This window comes from Triturus cristatus, chromosome 9, assembly GCF_964204655.1.
Source record: "Triturus cristatus chromosome 9, aTriCri1.1, whole genome shotgun sequence".
In the NCBI taxonomy this organism is placed as follows: Eukaryota; Metazoa; Chordata; class Amphibia; order Caudata; family Salamandridae; genus Triturus; species Triturus cristatus.
The window spans coordinates 1,248,486,985-1,248,509,770 of NC_140592.1; positions in this window are offsets into that span (position 1 = coordinate 1,248,486,985).

Below are 22,786 nucleotides of genomic sequence, written 5' to 3' on the forward strand. Positions count from 1 at the left end.
GGTCATCTTTTTCTGACAACACTTGTCTGTAGTTTATTGTGAAAATCAGCGGTTGATAGTAGGTTATAAGGGAAATTTTGTTTAATTTTCCGGTGCACGTACCAAATATAAACCAACACACTATTACACAAATGAAGCCTGGGTAATTGTACAACGGCAAGAGTTCTATGAGTGTATCACTTTATAACACCATGAGTACTGCCCATGTGATTTCAGAACCAATTAGGCACTGCCTAGGACCACCGAGGCTTCAAGGACTGGCAAGGCCCACCCTCCATATTTAAATAAAGCCGCGGAGGTTGCCGATCCACGGTCTTGAGTTGGTCTCGAAGCCCCCCGAATAATTTGTAAAACAATACCCGGAGAAGTGTCGATCCCCTAGTCTGCGAAACGTCTCTGTGCCCTCCCGCGCCTAATTTACATGTGAGATTAAGATCCCCAGTGCTGCAGAGACCCCGCAATATAATAATAAGATTGGCCCCGGAACATTACCCACCAGTGTGCCCATTTAAATGAACGGGTGAGACCCTGCTTCATTTTTTTTTTCTCAATTTTTACCATCCGGTTCCGCTTTATTGAAACGATACAAGGTTTTCCTCCTCTCGCGTCAACGAGGCAAACAAGAATTTACTATCACAGGGTGCAAGCAATGCTCCCGCCCTGTAATAGCAAGCCTAAATGTCCTGTGCTTGCACACCCCGGGACATTGTATGACCTGCGCCTGGGAGGTGGCGCTCCATGGGACCATGATGCTTTGTTTAATGCATAACTACAGAATTAGTATAAACGCATACAAACACTACTTCCACACGTGTGGTACAACAACCAGAGTATAGTGAAGAGGCAGAGGCAGCCCAAAATGAAAAATATATAAATCCTACCACAGGTAGGATCACATAGTTTGATCAGCCGACTACCCTTGGATGAGTAGAAACCGATTCACTAAGAAAACGGGTCTTCAGAACAACGCAAGCAAGCGCAAAATCTTAGTGAGTGCTGCCTTCTTTTTACCTTCTCCCGCTCGTCGCCAAATCTATGTAGTGAACAGGAAGACAGCAGTGGATCCGACAAGTAGATTTATTGCAGGAAAAGTAGACAGCTTAACATCCACCAACAGGACCAGACAGCAAGGCATCCGTCTTCTCCAGCACCGTGTACAAACTCCCCAAGATTCCCCTCATGACAGCCCTACATTCTAACATTACATACTTACATTATAGTATCATTACATACTAACATTGTACTATGACTTACAGTGATATAGTACACAGAGCACATCACTTTACAGCAATGAGCTCACGGTTTAATCCCTGAGTCTTCAGACCAGCAGGGGTGAGTAGTTTGTTTCCCACTCCCCTGTATAGTATAAACGCATACTAACACTACTTACAGTTATACTACAGCGGCCAGTATGCTACAGCACCCACAGCCCATCACTTTACAACAATCAGCTCGGTTTGATCCCCGAGTCTTCACACCGGTCGGCGTAGTACTTTGTTTCCTTCTTCCGGTATAGTTTAAATGAACGGTAGAGCTCAGTAGTTCGCTTCCCACTCCCTGTATGGTATAAACGCCTACTAACACTACTTCCACAGGTATCCTACAAACACCAGAGCACATCACTTTACAGCAATGACCTCCCTAGGTTTCATACCCGACTGTAGCACCATCTCATCTCAGCACATAGAAAGAATTTAAAGAAATGAAATTGCCTCTATGGAATATAAGGAGAGAGGATAATTGATAGGCCCTTCTTAGTGTTATTTGAATTTACCTAATGAACACTATATATGGCGGTTCTTGTGGGGCGGCTTAGTTTTTAATGAATGGTCTTTTGGACATAGGGTAGTTCTTATCTTTTTGTCTTATTTTCATTCATTTTAAGCAGGGCCACTGTATAATTGCCTCAATATTGTCTTTCAGGGTTCTTTCTGTAACTCCCATGAAGCCAGGTCAATCTTGAGATATGGGTCTTATGCAAGTAATTTAACAATATATTGCGATCATTTTCACATTTTTGAAAATATGAATTTCAGATCTTTGTACATTTGCACTCTAATGGCATTAGTCACTTTAATGCGAAGTATGGTAGCACAATGTCACTTTAATTATCTTGTGGGGGGATTTAAAATTAACAATTAACAGTAATAAAAATTTTGATGAGGTGTTTAAAAGGCATTAGCCACGTAAAAATGCACAGCATTGAATTAACCCCAACATCTATGGGCAAAACATGACCATACGGTAAAATCAATTGATGAAAAGCAGGTAACATATAGAACTGGGTACAACGGACTTAATATGATTATGATACAAATTTTCTTTTTCTTGTTTAATATATATATAAGATTTCTTTTTCCTATCTGATTTGAAAAGTATATGCTAAATATATGTTCATTTCATGGTTAGGGAGCACTTTCAATATTTTTATATTGTTCACTTAATATAATATTTTTGAACTGTACAAATAGGGTCAACTTGGCATTTATGCCGCAATTTTGAGATGTCCTTAAGTATTGGATTGAGCATTTCTAAAAAAAAAAAAAATTATATTTTAATGTGGATATATTTCATGCTCCAAAATATAAGAAATGTAAAGCTGTTAATTAAGACCATTTATAAGTGTCTAAGACTACATATTTGTGATGACTCGTAGTATTTTTACTATAGTATTTTTACTATGTTCATTAATAATATGCACTAGCACTTTAAATAGCGGGATGGTATGCTGAGCGTCGTCATGTGATCAAGGACGCTTGAACGGCCGAAACGCGTTATGGCATAATACTAAGACAAATAAACATTATTTGCACCATTGGAGGTCTGCACTCGTCATTGTTGCGCAAAGCAGTATGAGGTGTCACAAGCTTAAGAGATATATATTATCTACTGGTGGTCGCCAGTAGATAGTTATAGTTAGGACCGTGTTTCCATAGAAAATCCGCAACATTCTATTTGGAGTAACTTTGGCGCCGGTTGACGAATCCTCGCGAATTTTTCAAAATAGGTGGGGCGCTCCGCTCCGCTCCTACCCTGAAAGTCTCGGGGTGATTAGTCAAGCGGGGGCCGAGAAAAAAGGGGGGTCCCAAAATGCGTTTTCCCCATGCATTTTTCCATAGGGACCTTTAGTCCAAGGTACAGCCCGAACGGCTGAACAGAATTACTTGAAATTTGGCAGAGAGGTAGTCCTCAGGTCAGGGATGTGCCTTTTGAATATCTGGAGTCAATCTGTTCAGTAGTTCCTGAGAAAACTTCAGTTAAAAGTACATATATATCTATAGACACTCACCGTCGGCGTACGGTAAGCATACCGTACGCGCACGCTGCCGTGCGCGAGCGTAATTTTGATTGGTGGTTACATGACAGTAAACATTCCAGTCGGTCGAAATCAGAAAGTGTCGGCCGCCATTTTGTGTGTCTCACACTAAAAAAACAAAGGTGGAGAACGTGAAAAGGGGGCAAGGTAGAGAGTTGCAGACCCCCTAGCCTTTGTCAGGGGGTCCAAAAAGGACCCAGAAGTGTGAAAAATAATTTTTTTTTTTTTTTTTTTTAAATCGCGGCGTACGCGTACCGTGCGCGTACGATACGCATACGGCAGAAAAAAATAAATAAAAAAAATAGAATTAAAAATCAAAATTAAATGTTTAGATGTTGGTTGGCTCTAAAAAGAGCCGTTGTGTTCATTGAGTGTTTTTTGTACCTACAAGTAAGTACTGATGCAGAGTCTAAAGTTCAAGAGGAAGACTCTGTTCCCTTCATCATTGAAATGTACACCGTCTCCTCTATAAATGTCTTGCATGTTGTAACGCAAGTTGTTGTGGTATATAGAACCCATACCATAGTCTCTGAGGAAAGCAGAAACAGACTTATTGACGTGCTTTCTTGCTTTGTCAATCTGCAGACAAAATTGGTTGGACCAGTTCCACTTTTGCCTTTGGCATATACTAGAATATACAAAGGAAGTTTGTGGAAAAAGTGACATCAATTGCACAAAGGTGTCCTTAATAAGCATTTCCAGACCTACCCCAGTTAAAGTGCCTAGGTCATTTCCACCACAGTGCACAATAATAAGGTTAGGCTGTGGGAGATGTAGAAAGATTTTCACCAAAGGCATTAATTGGTGCCACTTTAACCCTCTCTGACCAATCCATTTAAAGTCTACATTTGGCAAAGCAAGGTCTTTTACAAAACCTCTTTTTTCTGCAAACTTTTCACTCCAGAAGACATAGCTGTGACCTACAATCCACACTGTGAACATCTTTCAAGGAGATCTGGATGCACTCAGAAGGTGTCTTTCAATAGAATGGCAATATGAAAAGAAAGATAGTTGTAAAATGGAGGCTAACATACTTTAAAAAAAAAAAGAACTGATTGGCTGATTCAAACCATTTTACAGTTAAAACTAGGCTGTTTGTTTAGATTTTTACAAGCATGTTTTGTATTGGCTGAGAAAAATGTGTACCCACAGAACATTACTTTGGATTTGCTGTTAGGTTTGAAAAGTCAAGCACTCTTGCTCTAAGGATTAGAAACATTGTGCTGCGCGGCGGTAACTATCATAGAGCGTTGTACTCGCGGTCCCTGGACTCGTCCCTCACGGGGCCCACTGGGGTGGCGGTGCGTGTGTGGAAGATGGCGACTGACTCGCTGGGCTGGAAGGATAGGCTCACCCTTGCTACCCCGCTGTTTGAATCTGAAAAATTGGGTAGGCTTTGGCATACGAAAGGTTTTGATAAATGGGACTTGATCGGCATCTCCAGGGTTGGAGATGTGCTGATTAAGGGGAGGGTGAAGTCCTTTGAAGAGTTGCAGAAGGAGTATGAGTTGGGGACATCCGAGTTTTTCCGCTATGTTCAGGTGCGTCATGCCCTGCGGTCAGTCCTCGTGGAGGGTGAGAAGGTGCCTGAGTCCTCTCCGTTGGAGGACCGGATCCTTGATGGCCATATGCCAGAGAGCACGATCTCGCTCATCTACAAGAAATTGATAAATGTTCGGGCGGATATGCTTCTGGGGCTGCGGGACCAGTGGACTAGGGACGGACTCGAGCTGGATGACGAGGATTGGCAGTCTGCTGTTTCCTCTCCTAAGGAGGTTGCGATCCCGTCGCGTCTGAGGCTGGTGCAGCTAAAAATACTGCATCGAGTGTATGTGACGGGGCCAAGGCTGGTTCATATGGGATTCTCTGAGGAAGGCCTATGTAGGAGGGGCTGTGGTAATGTGGGTACTTTCCTGCATATCATTTGGGAATGTGGTGTCATCATGGAATTTTGGAGGAGAGTCCATGCAGTGATGGGGGAGGTGACGGGCATTGTTATGCAGCCGGAAGCGCGGTGTTGTCTCCTGAATGTCTGGGGGCCCACTGATCACGATGAGGCACAGACCCAGTGGGTGACTCTGGGTAACATGGTCGCTAAGAGGGACATAGCGCGCTTGTGGGGCTCCGTGGGGCCCCCCACATTGACCGCGTGGAAAGAAAATATGGACTGGAGTATGCTCAGGGAGAAGACAGTAAATTGCGCTAGAGGCCGCCCTCGGAAGTGGCATGCCATCTGGGGGCGGTGGAATCAATACAGAGGGGGAATATGTCTTGCCCCTGATTTGGATCCCCCCGAGGAACAGCTTTCTTCTTGACATTCTTTCCAGCTCTGTATACAGATGTGATTGTTAATTGACTTCTTGGGCCTCTGCTTTTCCCCCTTTTTCCTCTTATCATAGTACTGTGACTGTTAGACGATTGGGGTCCGGCCTCCCCTGAGGGGCAACCACCATGGGCATTCAGTGTTTCTGCCTTGCTGGGGTTTGTTGTGTGTTTGGGTTTATTTAAAAATGGAACCTTTTCACTGCTCCTTTACTGCAATGTGGACGCTTCTTTCTCCTCCTCTACCGAAGCTGCCGAACCTCCGGGTTGTCGGCTGAATAGCTGTGTCCAGATTCTTGAAGAAATAAAGGTTTTTAAAAAAAAAAAATTAAAAAAAAGAAACATTGTGTGCTGAACTTCTCACCTCTCTGCTCACACCAGTAGTCCATGACCTGTTGCTATGGTAGCAGGCAGAAGTCATGTTGGGGGAAGGGATCATTTGGAAAGGGTTGCAATTTGCAACCAATAGAAATGTGTGTTTCCATTTGAAAAAATTGTGGGAAGCACTGTGATTTGGAGTTAACATGTATATGTGTGGAAAAAGAGAGGGAAACATTGCCATTAACTGGTTCTGGTGAGAGGAGAGAGGTGTACAGCTCAGAGATTCTGGCTCTGATAATCTGCTGTTTGAGTGCCACATTTCTTTCTGAACTAACTACTTTTAAAGGTGAGTTATGAATTTGAGAGAGAATGTATGTGGTGCATTTTGATATAAATAAAAGAAATGTGATTCTTCTTTTAAAGTTGTTTTTCACATTTTGTGTTTTGGGAGATATTTAACTGTCTTGAACTTGTAAGATATTATTGAGTATGTCTTCACCATAAGTTAAGGTGTACTGGTATCACCCAGGAATAATGTTTTCTGCCTAGAATCACACCATGAGTCTGTGTGAACACAGGAATTGTTATCAGAGATTTAATTTGTGTTGCTCTTGCTCTGTTAGCCTTGCACTCGCAGGAAAGGGGCAGTTTGTTTTCTTGAACTGTGATGGTTAGCATTCAGCAGAAATCACTTTCTCACAAATGAGAGGCAAATGCAAACACATTTGAAAATAGCATGGTACATTTTCCTACCACTTTAAAAGTTGTGTTTTACATTTTATGTTAAGGAAGATATTTAAGTGCCTTGAACATGTCAGACATTATGGAGTATGTCTTCACCATAAGTTAAGGTGTACTGGTATCACCCAGGAATAATGTTTTCTGCCTAGAATCACACCATGAGTGTGTGTGCACACAGGAATTGTTATCAGAGATTTAATTTGTGTTGCTCTTGCTCTGTTAGCCTTACACTAGCAGGAAAGGGGCAGTTTGTTTTCTTGAACTGTGATGGTTAGCATTCAGCGGAAATCACTTTCTCACAAATGAGAGGCAAATGCAAACACATTTGAAAATAGCATGGTACATTTTCCTACCACTTTAAAAGTTGTGTTTTACATTTTATGTTAAGGAAGATATTTAAGTGCCTTGAACATGTCAGATATTATGGAGTATGTCTTCACCATAAGTTAAGGTGTACTGGTATCACCCAGGAATATTGTTTTCTGCCTACAATCACACTATGAGTCTGTGTGCACAAAGGAATTGTTGTCAGAGAATTAATTTGTGTCTGTCTGGTTCTGTAAGAATGGCATTAGTAGGAAAGGCGCAGCTTGTTTTTTAGAACTGTGATGGTTTGTATTCAGTATAAAAAAGCTGTTTGGGCATGTGCTATTTTCTGTTTCTGAAAAATATAATGAAAATGTGTCAGACTGTTAGAGTAATTATCACTTGCTCTACCACAGTAGTAAGTGTGCTTTCAAATTGCAAATTAAATTTAGTTTTATGTCTAGAATCACACCATGAGTCTGTGCGCACACAGGAATTGTTCTCAGAGATTCAATTCGTGTTACTCTGGTTCTTTCAGAATTGCATTCGTAGGAAAGGGGAAGCTTGTTTTCTTGAACTGTGATGGATACCATTGAGCCCAAATTAATATGTCACAAATGAGAGGGCAATGCAAACACATTTGACATCAACATGGTAGATTTTCCTTCCACTCCTGCAATGGGTCATGTAGTTTGTACATGTTCAAAAGTCCAATTAACCCTTACCACACATGTAGTGTTACATACATGTCTCCAATGTTTATGCAGTTGCTCAAGGATCAATGCAGATCTCTCTTGCACTTGACAGTAGACAGTCTCCAGAAGCACACTCTTAGCAGAGAGAAAGCTGTTTCTCATGTACTGTCATGCTTACTATTCAGCGCTGTGTGGTGTTTCAGATAGCAGTGAGTAATGCTAATACATTGAACATCACCAAGGCTCATTTCCTTTGCTAGAGTGTAGTACGTCTTTCAGGTTGCACATGATCATGGTCTCAAAAAGCTGTTTGGGCAAGTGCTGTTTTCTGTTTCTGAAACAAATAATGAAAATGTGTCAGACTGTTACAGTAATTATCACTTGCCCTACCACAGTAGTAAGTGTGCTTTCAAATTGCAAATCAAATTTCGTTTTCTGCCTAGAATCACACCATGAGTCTGTACGCACACAGGAATTGTTCTCAGAGATTCAATTCGTGTTACTCTGGTTCTTTCAGAATTGCATTTGTAGGAAAGGGGAAGCTTGTTTTATTGAACTGTGATGGCTACTATTGAGCCCAAATTAATATGTCACGAATGAGAGGGCAATGCAAACACATTTGACATCAACATGGTAGATTTTTCTTCCACTCCTGCAATGGGTCATGTAGTTTGTACATGTTCAAAAGTCCAATTAACCCTTACCACCATGTAGTGTTACATACATGTCTCCAATGTTTATGCAGTTGCGCAAGGATCAATGCAGATCTCTCTTGCACTTGACAGTAGACAGTCTCCAGAAGCACACTCTTAGCAGAGAGCAAGCTGTTTCTCATGTAGTCAAGCTTACTATTCAGTGCTGTGTGGTGTTTCAGATAGCAGTGAGTAACGCTAATACATTGAACATCACCACGGCTCATTTCCTTTGCTAGAGTGTAGTACGTCATTCAGGTTGCACATGTTCATGGTCTCAAAAAGCTGTTTGGGCATGTGCTCTTTTCTGTTTCTGAAAAAAATAATGAAAATGTGTCAGACTGTTAGAGTAATTATCATTTGCTCTACCACAGTAGTAAGTGTGCTTTCAAATTGCAAATTAAATTTTGGTTTCTGCCTAGAATCACACCATGAGTCTGTGCGCACACAGGAATTGTTGTCCGAGATTTAATTTGTGGTACTCTGGTTCTTTAAGAATTAGATTCGTAGGAAAGGGGAAGCTTTCATTCGTGTTGGTTTTATTGTGTTTTTCACTTGTAGGAAAGGGGTAGATAGTATTATAAGATTTGAAAAGCACAAAAAAAATATAGTAATAAATTTAAATTACATAAAGGTATTTTTTTTTACTTTCTTTCAGATATTGCTCAACAACAGTGAAATAAATTAAAGATGCCTATAAAATCAAGGAAGAGAAAAGAACAGAAAAAACATTTATATTTGAAGACAACTGGAGGACCCAAATTAGTTGAAGATCCTCATGTTGGAAAAAGAAAAAGTCTTCTGGTAAGCAAACTAAGGATTTTTTAAAAAATATCTTTAAAAAAAGAACAAATTTGAAAAATGTCCCCACTGCAAATAGAGTTTCAAGTAGAAAACAACAGGACAAAAGTGAGAAATTACAAAATGCTAATGTACAATTAGAAGCAATAAAGATTGACTTAAAAAGAAAAACAGCATTTAAAGACATTCGTAGAAAAATGTTTCAGAGAAGAGTGATGTCCAATTTGCTAAAGGATGTGAAAAAATATAAAAAGAAAGCGAAATTTTATAAGAGAAAAAAAGATATTGAATCAATTGTAGCTAAGGCTTTAGATTTAAAAAGAAAACTATTCATTTAAATTTTGAACAGGATCCGTACATTAGATAAAATGGTCAATATAATGAAGTCACAAAGCAAAACGAAAAGAGTAGTGAAAAGAAATAACTTTTGTAAAGTGTTTTTAGGAGAATGGATGCATAGTTTAAGTACTGAACCATTTTTTAATGAAGAGAGTTATCTTCAAAGTAATAGTTTGCTGCATGCAGTTGACACCAGAGGTCGTGCTTATGAAGTGAAAGATGGTTGTATAATGGAAAAGGAGAAAATGGTTCAAAGAAATGAGGAAGAAGTGATAGCTGATGAGGTTATGGGGAGACATTCTAAAGCCCCAGTGTACACTTGGAATTGTAGTAGTATTTGTACTGTACGACAGGAATCTATTGATAAATTACGTGAGTTTCTAAGAGAATATAGTAAAAAAAGTGTTAAACAGAAGATTAAGGTGCTTCAAAGACTAGATCCATGTAGAGTGAGAGAGAATACTGGTTTGCAAGGACATTCTCCGGCTTGTCTTTTTAGGAAAGTTTGCCAAAGTGTTATTCACCATTTTAGGATGCTGGCAGTTCATCATACTGAAATGAGAAAGTTTGTGAGAAGATTGTATTTTGCTAAAAGTCCAGCACTAAAGTTAAATGAGTTGAATAGGGCTCTGTTCCGTGGATCTGTATCAGATGTAGAGAAGGTTACTGATGAAATTCAGTTTTGTTACTTTGGTCCGGAACAAGAAAGTGCAGATAATGACACAGTAATTGAAGAAAATGTGGAAGAGAATGTAGAACCCACTGTTAGTAAAAATTTTGAAAATCAAATCACAAAATTTACTATCTTCTCTAATGAAAGACCAAATATTACTTGTATTTGTTGCCGGAGAAGCCATTAAAAAAATCAAACAAGGTATGTTGATCTCTATAAAAAAAGTGAAAAAGAAAGTGATTATGAGTGGTTGGATTTTGCTACATATTTATTTCTGGAAAATTGTTTTGATTTGGGTGAATATCACAGTATTTGTAAATACTGTTATAACAAGTTAGAAGAAAATAAAATGCCAGCAAGAGCTGTACATAATAATTTAGAATTGGTTGAAATTCCTGCAGAACTTAGTGATTTAAATACGTATGAGTCTATACCCATTCAATGTGTCCATCCTTTTCAGACTATAGTTCGTATGGAGCCCAAAACAGGCAAATTACCTCCTTCGGATTTACAAAGAGGTTTAAAAGGAAGAGTTGTCTATTTGCCATTGGATTTGAAAAAAAATATGGAAACTATTGATGCAGATAGATTGGAAACTGAACCATTAGTTATTTTGGTTAATGGCGTACCAACAAAGAACAAGAAAATTTGGCAGGAGCTGCTAGATGTACGAAAAGTACAAAGAGCAAATTTATATTTGAAATTAAATAATAAATGGTATGAAACAATTTATATGGATGAAGATGAAGAAGTTTTACTACCAGACTCAGGAATACCAGCTGGGCAAATTGAAAAAGTGGATAAGTCAAAAGAAGAAGAAATTTATGAACATTTCAGCATACATCCTCTTCATTCAAAAGAAGTTATGGCAAACACTATTGATTTGTTCCAGATGAAAAAAGCACAAGGAACTCCCGTGAGTGTATGGGAGGAGAGCTTGGAAGCTCGTTGTTTTCCCCAGCTGTTTCCTACAGGAAAAGGTGGACGATATGATGAACGTCCAGTACAGATTCCTGCTTCTGAGTATCGGACTACAAGATTATATGCAGAAGATCCCAGATTTCGTCAAAGTATTCCTTATTTTTTCCATCTTTTATTTGAAAGTGACTTGTCAGCACTATCTTATGCAGTAAATCACATTTTGAAAACTGGAGTACATCTACGTAATGTGTCTGCAAAGGATTTTATGAACAAAGTGCAACAGCGAGATGATCATTTGGAATCTCAATTGATTAATCTAATGGCTTGTCAGCGTGGGACAAATGAATATTGGTACCGACGCCATGGAGAATTGAAGTGTATGTTACGGAATTTAGGAACTCCTACATGGTTTCTCACCCTAAGCTGTGCTGAGTACGCTTGGGATGATCTTCTGGATTTTCTTCGAGAGGCAAATTCAAATATTGAAAACATCCAATACAAGACAGCAGGAGAATTGTGCTCATTGGATCCGGTTAATGTTTGCAGATATTTCAATCATAGATTTGAGGCTATGATGTCCTTCATCTGTAATAAAAAAAATCCACCTCTTGGACAAGTTGTGGATTTCTTTTGGAGAAAAGAGTACCAGGAAAGAGGTGCTCCTCATATTCATATGCTGTTGTGGATCAAGGATGCCCCAAAATTTGGAACAGAATCTGATGATGCAGTTTTAAGTTTCATCGAAGGATATGCAACATGTGCTATACCTAAAAGCACAGAAGAGAAAAACTTAAAAGAGCAAGTTTTACGTTTCCAAAGTCATCGGTGTGGAAAATACTGTCGACAAAAGTACAAGAGTAAAGAAAAATTCTACATAAAATGTCGATTTGGATTTCCACGACCTGTTCTTTCAAAAGGAAAAGTCAACAGTTTTATGTCAGCTGTGCGACATACTATTACAAGAAAATCGCCTAAAAACACCTTCAACCTAAGAAGAAAAGAAGAGTCAAAATATATAAATGACTACAACCCAGTCATTTTATCCATGTGGAATGCTAACATGGATATTCAGTATGTAGCTGACAATTCTATTGCTGTTGCTCGGTATGTCACATCTTACATCACTAAATCTGAGAAAACGGAATTGAAGGAAATGTGGGAAGAGATTTCTCACGAGAAGACTGTCAGTAAAAAGCTATACAGTTTCAGTTTAAAGATGTTATCGCATCGAGAAATTGGATCCTACGAATGCTCAGATAGGTTATCATCTGCAAGTCTGTACTCCAAATCCAGAAGAATAATTTGGGTAAGTTTAGGCCTTGCAGGAATGCGAAATCGGGTACTGAAATCTGTTGGAGAAATTGAATATTTGGCAGAGAATGACCCGGAAAGTACAGATATTTTGAAATCAAACATGTTGGACACATATTACCCAAAAAGAAGTCGTCATCTTGAGAACATGTGTCTCTATGAAGTGCTGCAGAATTACATTTTTACACGGAAAGCCACAGAAGACATCAACAATGGAAAATATAAAGTCATTGGTGAGGAAGGATGTTTGGTGAAGCAAACAAAAGGAAGTTTGATTAATCACAGGAAGCTGAGTTGCGACACTCCTGACAAAAAGGAATTTTACTACTTAGCACTTTTACAGCTGTTTAAACCATGGCGTTCAGAGGATGAATTACTTGGAGATTTTCACAGCTATGAAGATTGCTTTAATGCATGTAAAGATACGATTGAATGCAGTACTTTCACAAATTATATTATGTGCAAATGTTAAATGAAGAAATTGAACAGGAAGCTACAATTGCAGCTGAAGTAGCTAGAGACAGTTCTCAAGACAGCCACAGTTCTGGAACACTCAGTCAAGATCCGCTAGGACAACCAATCGTAGAAAATGAAGCTGCAATAGCAATGACTGAAGTGGAACAGCTATGAATCAAGCTCAGGAAGATTTAGTAGACTTAACATATTTGGAACAGCAACTGAATGAAGAACAAAAACAAATTTATGAAGAAATCACAAAAAAAATTGATCATGGATTACTACATGAAAAGAAATAGTGCTCATGTGCATCATTTGAACCAATCAGGATGTATGTGAGTGGACAAGCTGGAACTGGAAAAAGTTTCTTAATTAAAGTCATCCGAAGCTACCTACAGCAAAAAACAGATTCAACTTTGTCTTGTGTTGTTACTGCTCCAACTGGGTTAGCAACATATAACATAAAAGGAATTACCTTACATCGCTTGCTAATGTTACCAGTGGAGCATGAGAACAAAATAGAATATCACAAGCTAACAGGAGAAGCATGCTTCGAAGTTTCAAGAGTGTTGAAGAAGATGCAAGTTCTCATCATTGATGAGGTAAGCATGGTATCAAACTTAATGCTTGCCTTTGTGCATTTAAGAATGCAGCAAATTCTAAAGAGAGACTATGACGTGTTATTTGGAGGAAAACATGTTATAGTTTTTGGGGATCTTCTGCAGCTCACTCCAGTTAAAGGACAACCAGTGTTTAATACTGTGAAACATGAAGACACAAAGAAGTCATTAAGAAGTATTGGTAATGCGAATATTTGGTAATTCTTTGAGTACAAAGAACTCACTACCAATATGAGGCAAGCAAACGATGAAGATTATGCAAGTATTCTGAAAGATATCAGAATTGGACTACTCACAGAAGTTGGCAGAGAAGCATTACAGAGTCGGTTGCTACATAATTTATTTCCAAATAAAGACATAGTTGCAGAGAAAATATACCAGAACATTGCAGAAAAAAATACTGTAATCTGCTTAATGCCAACACTACGTGAATGCTCGATATTCAATGAGGAACTTTTGAAATTGGAAAAGGAAGAGATTAAGAAAATGGAAGCAGTGGACAAAATTCAGCATGAAGGAATTACTATTACATTAACAGGCAAACTGAAAAATAAATTGGATTCTCTAGAGAAGAACATTTCGAAAACAGCTGGATTAGAAAAAAATCTTTATGTTTGTATGAACTGTCGAGTATTTTTAAGAAGAAATTTGGATGTAGAAAAAGGTTTAGTGAATGGAGCTATGGGTAAAGTTGTGGGTTTTGTGAAATACCAGAAAAAAGATGGGATTGAATTTTTAAAAATAAAATTTGATCAGATTGAAGAGGTTAAGGACATTTGTCGTTGTTCAGTTTGTTTCTTGCTTGTGAAAGACTTATATGTACGTAGGAAGCAGTTTCCGTTTTCTCTAGCATATGCTGTAACTATTCACAAATCTCAAGGATTAACTGTAGATAGTGATTTTGTAAACATTGGTTCTACTGTGTTCAAAGAAGGTATGGCATATGTTGCTTTGTCATGAGTGAAAACATTATCTGGTCTATTCATGATAGACTTTGATGACTCAAAAGTTAGTGCTGATGCAAATTGTGTAAAGGAGTATAATAGATTAAGAAGAACCTATGCTCCTCATTTAGGTCAGTATCCTGTGTTTGAAAACGTGTTGTTTCTCGGAAAAGGAGAATTGAGAATATCTGTAATGAAGATGTACAGAAGAGAAAACAAAAGGAGAGTGATGTGATTGCAAGCAAAAAGAAAAAGGACAGTGTTCAAGAGGTTGTTGGTTGTCATTTTGAAAATAGCTCTGGTGTCAACTGCTACGCTAATGTAGTGCTGAATGTTGTATTTTATCTTGAAAGTTTGCAAGAGCAGATAATACTAAATCATGAAAAAAGATTCTGTTCTCTGCTGAGTTTTCTTTTTGAGAAGCTTAGTAATGATAAAACTAAAATAGAAAGTGCTTCTGATGTTAGAAAACTTTTAGATGTATGTTCAGGAAGTACACAGTTTACTCAAAATGTCCAGCAAGATGCACAGGAATTCTTTATGTATATCCTTATGGTACTGGAAGAAGAAAGGGTAGAAATAGAAAATATGTTTGGTCTCTCTTATAAATGGGAACATAGTTGTGAAAACTGTTTCAACACATGCAGCTCTAATGTTGATTCAGAAAGGTTCATAGATTTAACATTAACAGAGAGTCAATCAGTCACTTTTAGTAACTTAGTTAAAGATGCCAATCACAGCATGGAATGTTCTAAATGTAAATCAGACATATTTTCAACGTTATTTTTAAAGAAATATGGACAGTATGTAATTTTAATGATTCAACGTTGTAGAGATGATGGAACAAAATTGGACACTTTTATAAAGAAATTTGTAGGAACTCAATTATCAATATCACGAAAAACTTTTGTTGCTCTTGCAATAATTTTCCATGATGGACCTTCGATAACTTCTGGTCATTACACAGTTTATCTTAAATGTGAAAAAGTCTGGACACTGTGCAATGATTCTCAATTGATTTTCAAGCAACGTTTGCCTGCAGAATTACCAAATTCCTATTTAATTTTTCTAAAACCAAACTTTTAGATACAAATTGCAACATCTGAACAAGGAGAAGGAGCTGAATTGTCTTTGGGATACAATGGCAGAGCAGCAGTCCTCTTCTGGGAGTGAACAGGACAGCATTATTAGACAGAGAAGGAGGAAACAGAAGAATTCTTTTGTCTGGAAATATTTCACATTTCCAGAGGGGCAGAAAAAAGTCAATGCTCCATTAGTCACCTGCACACTTTGTGGGCTTGTCTTATCTAGAGGAAATCCAAGGAAGAAGTATTCTTTTGGAAATTTCTCTCTTTTTAGACACATTAGGGATGTACATCCTGCGACTTTTGCTCGACATACTGAAGCAACCTCTCCAGTAAGTCAGCCGAGCACATCCGCAGAAGCTCAGCCGAGTACATCTTCGGCAGCTCAGCCGAACACTTCCTCTGCGGTGGGAGCATCACCCTCTTCTGCTCCTCTGGACATCTACCCTCGGTTTCAGAGAGTACATATAAGGTGCAACACTTGTTACTCTCTTATTGCTATGGGGGAAACTAGTATTCCTCTAATAGACAATAAGATTGAGCAGCACAAGTGCAGTACCTTTTAATATTCCCATTCTTTCTTTCCTCTGTCCCTGTATTAACACAAGGGCTCTTTTAAGAGCCACCCTACCTCACAAATTTTTTTTATTTATTTTATCACTTATTTTGAAAAAAAAATTTTACCGTGCGCGTACGGTACGCGCACCTTTTTTTTTTTTTTTTTCAAATAAAATATTTATTTCACCCTTCAATGTACTTGAGGGACCACAAGTGAAATGAGAAAAGCAGAGTGAGGAGAAGTGAAAACAGTGAGTACGAAAGTAAATGTGTGATAAATACAGATATTTCAAACTTACCTGACCAACAAAATAACTTAATTATCATTAAATGGTTTTTTTTAATTGCTAGAAAAAAGGATTAATTTTCCTAAATTTTCTTTCTCAATCTGTAAAAAAAGAAAAAAGTATTAATATTTAACAATACATTTTAGAATACAGTACACATATTTTCATATTTAACAAAGACATCTTTTGCCCTTTTTTTGCTGTTTTCAGAATATATTGAATTTCACTGGAAATTGTGAAACCAATTGCATTCATCACTTAACAGCGGGCAAAAAAATTAACAATCTGAAAGATTGTTTAAAAAAAGCCCTGAATCTCTTCTCAGTAAAACATACCTTGATAGAAATGTAATATATATCATAAAAATATCATCTAACAACAATAACTATTTGCAATAAATAACGTCTGTAAATCTTGTTGCTTAAGCTTATACACCCAAATAATATCTGTCAAAGAAGTCCACAAGAGAAATTTTTACCTTTCCATGAGGCCAAATGGTAATTTTTAAATTCTTTTTGGATGAAATATCCAATGGTAATCCAATAAAATCGCAAAAAATGATTTGTTCAGATGATGCAATTTGTATCTAAAATTTTGGTTTTAGAAAAATTAAATAGGAATTTGGTAATTCTGCAGGCAAACGTTGCTTGAAAATCAATTGAGAATCATTACACAGTGTCCAGCCTTTTTCACATTGAAGATAAACTGTGTAATGACCAGAAGTTATCGAAGGTCCATCATGGAAAATTATTGCAACTGCAACAAAAGTTTTTCCTGATATTGACAATTGATTTCCTACAAACTTCTTTATAAAAGTGTCCAATTTTGTTCCATCAGCTCTACAACGCTGAATCATTAAAATTACATACTGTCCATATTTCTTTATAAATAATGTTGAAAACATGTCTGATTTATATTTAGAACATTCCATGCTGTGATTGGCATCTTTAACTAAGTTACTAAAAGTGACTGATTGACTCTCTGGTAATGTTAAATATATGAACCTTTCTGAATCAACATTAGAGCTGCATGTGTTGAAACAGTTTTCACAACTATGTTCCCATTTATAAGAGAGACCAAACATATTTTCTATTTCTACCCCTTCTTCTTCCAGTACCATAAGGATATACATCAAGAATTCCTGTGCATCTTGCTGGACATTTTGAGTAAACTGTGTACTTCCTGAACATACATCTAAAAGTTTTCAAACATCAGAAGCACTTTCTATTTTAGTTTTATCATTACTCAGCTTCTCAAAAAGAAAACTCAGCAGAGAACAGAATCTTTTTTCATGATTTAGTATTATCTGCTCTTGCAAACTTTCAAGATAAAATACAACATTCAGCACTACATTAGCGTAGCAGTTGACACCAGAGCTATTTTCAAAATGACAACCAACAACCTCTTGAACACTGTCCTTTTTCTTTTTGCTTGCAATCACATCACTCTCCTTTTGTTTTCTCTTCTGTACATCCTTATTACAGATATTCTCAATTCTCCTTTTCCGAGAAACAACACGTTTTGCAAACACAGGATACTGACCTAAATGAGGAGCATAGGTTCTTCTTAATCTATTATACTCCTTTAAACAATTTGCATCAGCACTAACTTTTGAGTCATCAAAGTCTATCATGAATAGACCAGATAATGTTTTCACTCGTGACAAAGCAACCTTCTTTGAACACAGTAGAACCAATGTTTACAAAAACACTATCTACAGATAATCCTTGAGATTTGTGAATAGTTACAGCATATGCTAGAGAAAACGGAAACTGCTTCCTACGTACATATAAGTCTTTCACAAGCAAGAAACAAACTGAACAACGACAAATGTTTTTAACCTCTTCAATCTGATCAAATTTTATTTTTAAAAATTCAATCCCATCTTTTTTCTGGTATTTCACAAAAACCACAACTTTACCCATAGCTCCATTCACTAAACCTTTTTCTACATCCTAATTTCTTTTTAAAAATACTTGACAGTTCATACAAACATAAAGATTTTTTTCTAATCCAGCTGTTTTCGAATTGTTCTTCTCTAGAGAATCCAATTTATTTTTCAGTTTGCCTGTTAATGTAATAGTAATTCCTTCATGCTGAATTTTGTCCACTGCTTCCATTTTCTTAATCTCTTCCTTTTCCAATTTCAAAAGTTCCTCATTGAATATCGAGCATTCACGTAGTGTGGGCATTAAGCAGATTACAGTATTTTTTTCTGCAATGTTCTGGTATATTTTCTCTGCAACTATTTCTTCATTTGGAAATAAATTATGTAGCAACCAACTCTGTAATGCTTCTCTGCCAACTTCTGTGAGTAGTCCAATTCTGATATCTTTCAGAATACTTGCATAATCTTCATCGTTTGCTTGCCTCATATTGGTAGTGAGTTCTTTGTACTCAAAGAATGACCAAATATTCGCATTACCAATACTTCCTAATGACTTCTTTGTGTCTTTATGTGTCACAGTATTAAACACTGGTTGTCCTTTAACTGGAGTGAGCTGCAGAAGATCCCCAAAAACTATAACATGTTTTCCTCCAAATAACACGCCATAGTCTCTCTTTAGAAATTGCTGCATTCTTAAATGCACAAAGGCAAGCATTACATTTGATACCATGCTTACCTCAACAATAATGAGAACTTGCATCTTCTTCAACACTCTTGAAACTTCGAAGCATGCTTCTCCTGTTAGCTTGTGATATTCTATTTTGTTCTCATGCTCCACTGGTAACATTAGCAAGCGATGTAAGGTAATTCCTTTTATGTTATATGTTGCTAACCCAGTTGGAGCAGTAACAACACAAGACAAAGTTGAATCTGTTTTTTGCTGTAGGTAGCTTCGGATGACTTTAATTAAGAAACTTTTTCCAGTTGCTGCTTGTCCACTCACATACATCCTGATTGGTTCAAATGATGCACATGAGCACTCGTTCTTTTCATGTAGTAATCCATGATCAATTTTTTTTGTGACTTCTTCATAAATTTGTTTTTGTTCTTCATTCAGTTGCTGTTCCAAATATGTTAAGTCTACTAAATCTTCCTGAGCTTGATTCATAGCTGTTTCCACTTCAGTCATTGCTATTGCAGCTTCATTTTCTACGATTGGTTGTCCTATCTTGACTGAGTGTTCCAGAACTTTGGCTGTCTTGAGAACTGTCTCTAGCTACTTCAGCTGCAATTGTAGCTTCCTGTTCAATTTCTTCATTTAACATTTGCACATAATTTGTGAAAGTACTGCATTCAATCGTATCTTTACATGCATTAAAGGAATCTTCATAGCTGTGAAAATCTCCAAGTAATTCATCCTCTGAACGCCATGGTTTAAACAGCTGTAAAAGTGCTAAGTAGTAAAATTCCTTTTTGTCAGGAGTGTCGCAACTCAGCTTCCTGTGATTAATCAAACTTCCTTTTGTTTGCTTCACCAAACATCCTTCCTCACCAATGACTTTATATTTTCCATTGTTGATGTCTTCTGTGGCTTTCCGTGTAAAAATGTAGTTCTGCAGCACTTCATAGAGACACATGTTCTCAAGATGACGACTTCTTTTTGGGTAATATGTGTCCAACATGTTTGATTTCAAAATATCTGTACTTTCCGGGTCATTCTCTGCCAAATATTCAATTTCTCCAACAGATTTCAGTACCCGATTTCGCATTCCTGCAAGGCCTAAACTTACCCAAATTGTTCTTCTGGATTTGGAGTACAGACTTGCAGATGATAACCTATCTGAGCATTCGTAGGATCCAATTTCTCAATGCGATAACATCTTTAAACTGAAACTGTATAGCTTTTTACTGACAGTCTTCTCGTGAGAAATCTCTTCCCACATTTCCTTCAATTCCGTTTTCTCAGATTTAGTGATGTAAGATGTGACATACCGAGCAACAGCAATAGAATTGTCAGCTACATACTGAATATCCATGTTAGCATTCGACATGGATAAAATGACTGGGTTGTAGTCATTTTTATATTTTGACTCTTCTTTTCTTCTAAGGTTGTAGGTATTTTTAGGCGATTTTCTTGTAATAGTATGTCGCACAGCTGACATAAAACTGTTGACTTTTCCTTTTGAAAGAAGAGGTCGTGGAAATCCAAATCGACATTTTGTGTAGAATTTTTCTTTACTCTTGTACTTTCGTCGACAGTATTTTCCACACCGATGACTTTGGAAACGTAAAACTTGCTCTTTTAAGTTTTTCTCTTCTGTGCTTTTAGGTATAGCACATGTTGCATATCCTTCGATGAAACTTAAAACTGCATCATCAGAATCTGTTCCAAATTTTGGGGCATCCTTGATCCACAACAGCATATGAATATGAGGAGCACCTCTTGCTTGGTACTCTTTTCTCCAAAAGAAATCCTCAACTTGTCCAAGAGGTGGATTTTTTTTATTACAGATGAAGGACATCATAGCCTCAAATTTATGATTGAAATATCTGCAAACATTAACCGGATCCAATGAGCACAATTCTCCTGCTGTCTTGTATTGGATGTTTTCAATATTTGAGTTTGCCTCTCGAAGAAAATCCAGAAGATCATCCCAAGCGTACTCAGCACAGCTTAGGGTGAGAAACCATGTAGGAGTTCCTAAATTCCGTAACATACACTTTAATTCTTAATGGCGTCGGTACCAATATTCATTTGTCCCACACTGACAAGCCATTAGATTAATCAATTGAGATTCCAAATGATCATCTCGCTGTTGCACTTTGTTCATAAAATCCTTTGCAGACACATTACGTAGATGTACTCCAGTTTTCAAAATGTGATTTACTGCATAAGATAGTGCTGACAAGTCACTTACAAATAAAAGATGGAACAAATAAGGAATACTTTGACAAAATCTGGGATCTTCTGCATATAATCTTGTAGTCCGATACTCAGAAGCAGGAATCTGTACTGGACGTTCATCATATCGTCCACCTTTTCCTGTAGGAAACAGCTGGGGAAAACAACAAACTTGCAAGCTCTCCTCCCATACACTCACGGGAGTTCCTTGTGCTTTTTTCATCTGGAACAGATCAATAGTGTTTGCCATAACTTCTTTTGAAAGAAGAGGATGTATGTTGAAATGTTCATAAATTTCTTCTTCTTTTGACTTATCCACTTTTTCAATTTGCCCAGCTGGTATTCCTGAGTCTGGTAGTAAAACTTCTTTATTTTCATCCATATAAATTGTTTCATACCATTTATTATTTCTTTTCAAATATAAATTTGCTCTTTGTACTTTTCGTACATCTAGCAGCTCCTGCCAAATTTTCTTGTTCTTTGTTGGTACTCCATTAACCAAAATAACTAATGGTTCAGTTTCCAATCTATCTGCATCAATAGTTTCCATATTTTTTTTTCAAATCCAATGGCAAATAGACAACTCTTCCTTTTAAACCTCTTTGTAAATCCGAAGGAGGTAAGTTGCCTGTTTTGGGCTCCATACGAACTATAGTCTGAAAAGGATGGACACATTGAATGGGTATAGACTTATACGTATTTAAATCACTAAGTTCTGCAGGAATTTCAACCAATTCTAAATTATTATGTACAGCTCTTGCTGGCATTTTATTTTCTTCTAACTTGTTATAACAGTATTTACAAATATGGTGATATTCACCCAAATCAAAACAATTTTCCAGGAATAAATATGTAGCAAAATCCAACCACTCATAATTATTTTCTTTTTCACTTTTTTTATAGAGATCAACATACCTTGTTTGATTTTTATAATGGCTTCTCCGGCAACAAATACAAGTAATATTTGGTCTTTCATTAGAGATGATAGTAAATTTTGACATTTGATCTTCAAAATTTTTACTAACAGTGGGTTCTACATTCTCTTCCACATTTTCTTCAATTACTGTGTCATTACCTGGACTTTCTTGTTCCGGACCAAAGTAACAAAACTGAATTTCATCAGTAACCTTCTCTACATCTGATACAGATCCACGGAACAGAGCCCTATTCAACTCATTTAACTTTAGTGCTGGACTTTTAGCAAAATACAATCTTCTCACAAACTTTCTCATTTCAGTATGATGAACTGCCAGCATCCTAAAATGGTGAAAAACACTTTGGCAAGCTTTCCTAGAAAGACAAGCCAGAGAATGTCCTTGAAAACCAGTATTTTCTCTCACTCTACATGGATCTAGTCTTTGAAGCATCTTAATCTTCTGTTTAACACTTTTTTTTACTATATTCTCTCAGAAACTCACGTAATTTATCAATAGATTCCTGTCATACAGTACAAATACTACTACAATTCCAAGTGTACACTGGGGCTTTAGGACGTCTCCCCATAACCTCATCAGCTATCACTTCTTCCTCATTTCTTTGAACCATTTTCTCCTTTTCCATTATACAACCATCTTTCACTTCATAAGCACGACCTCTGGTGTCAACTGC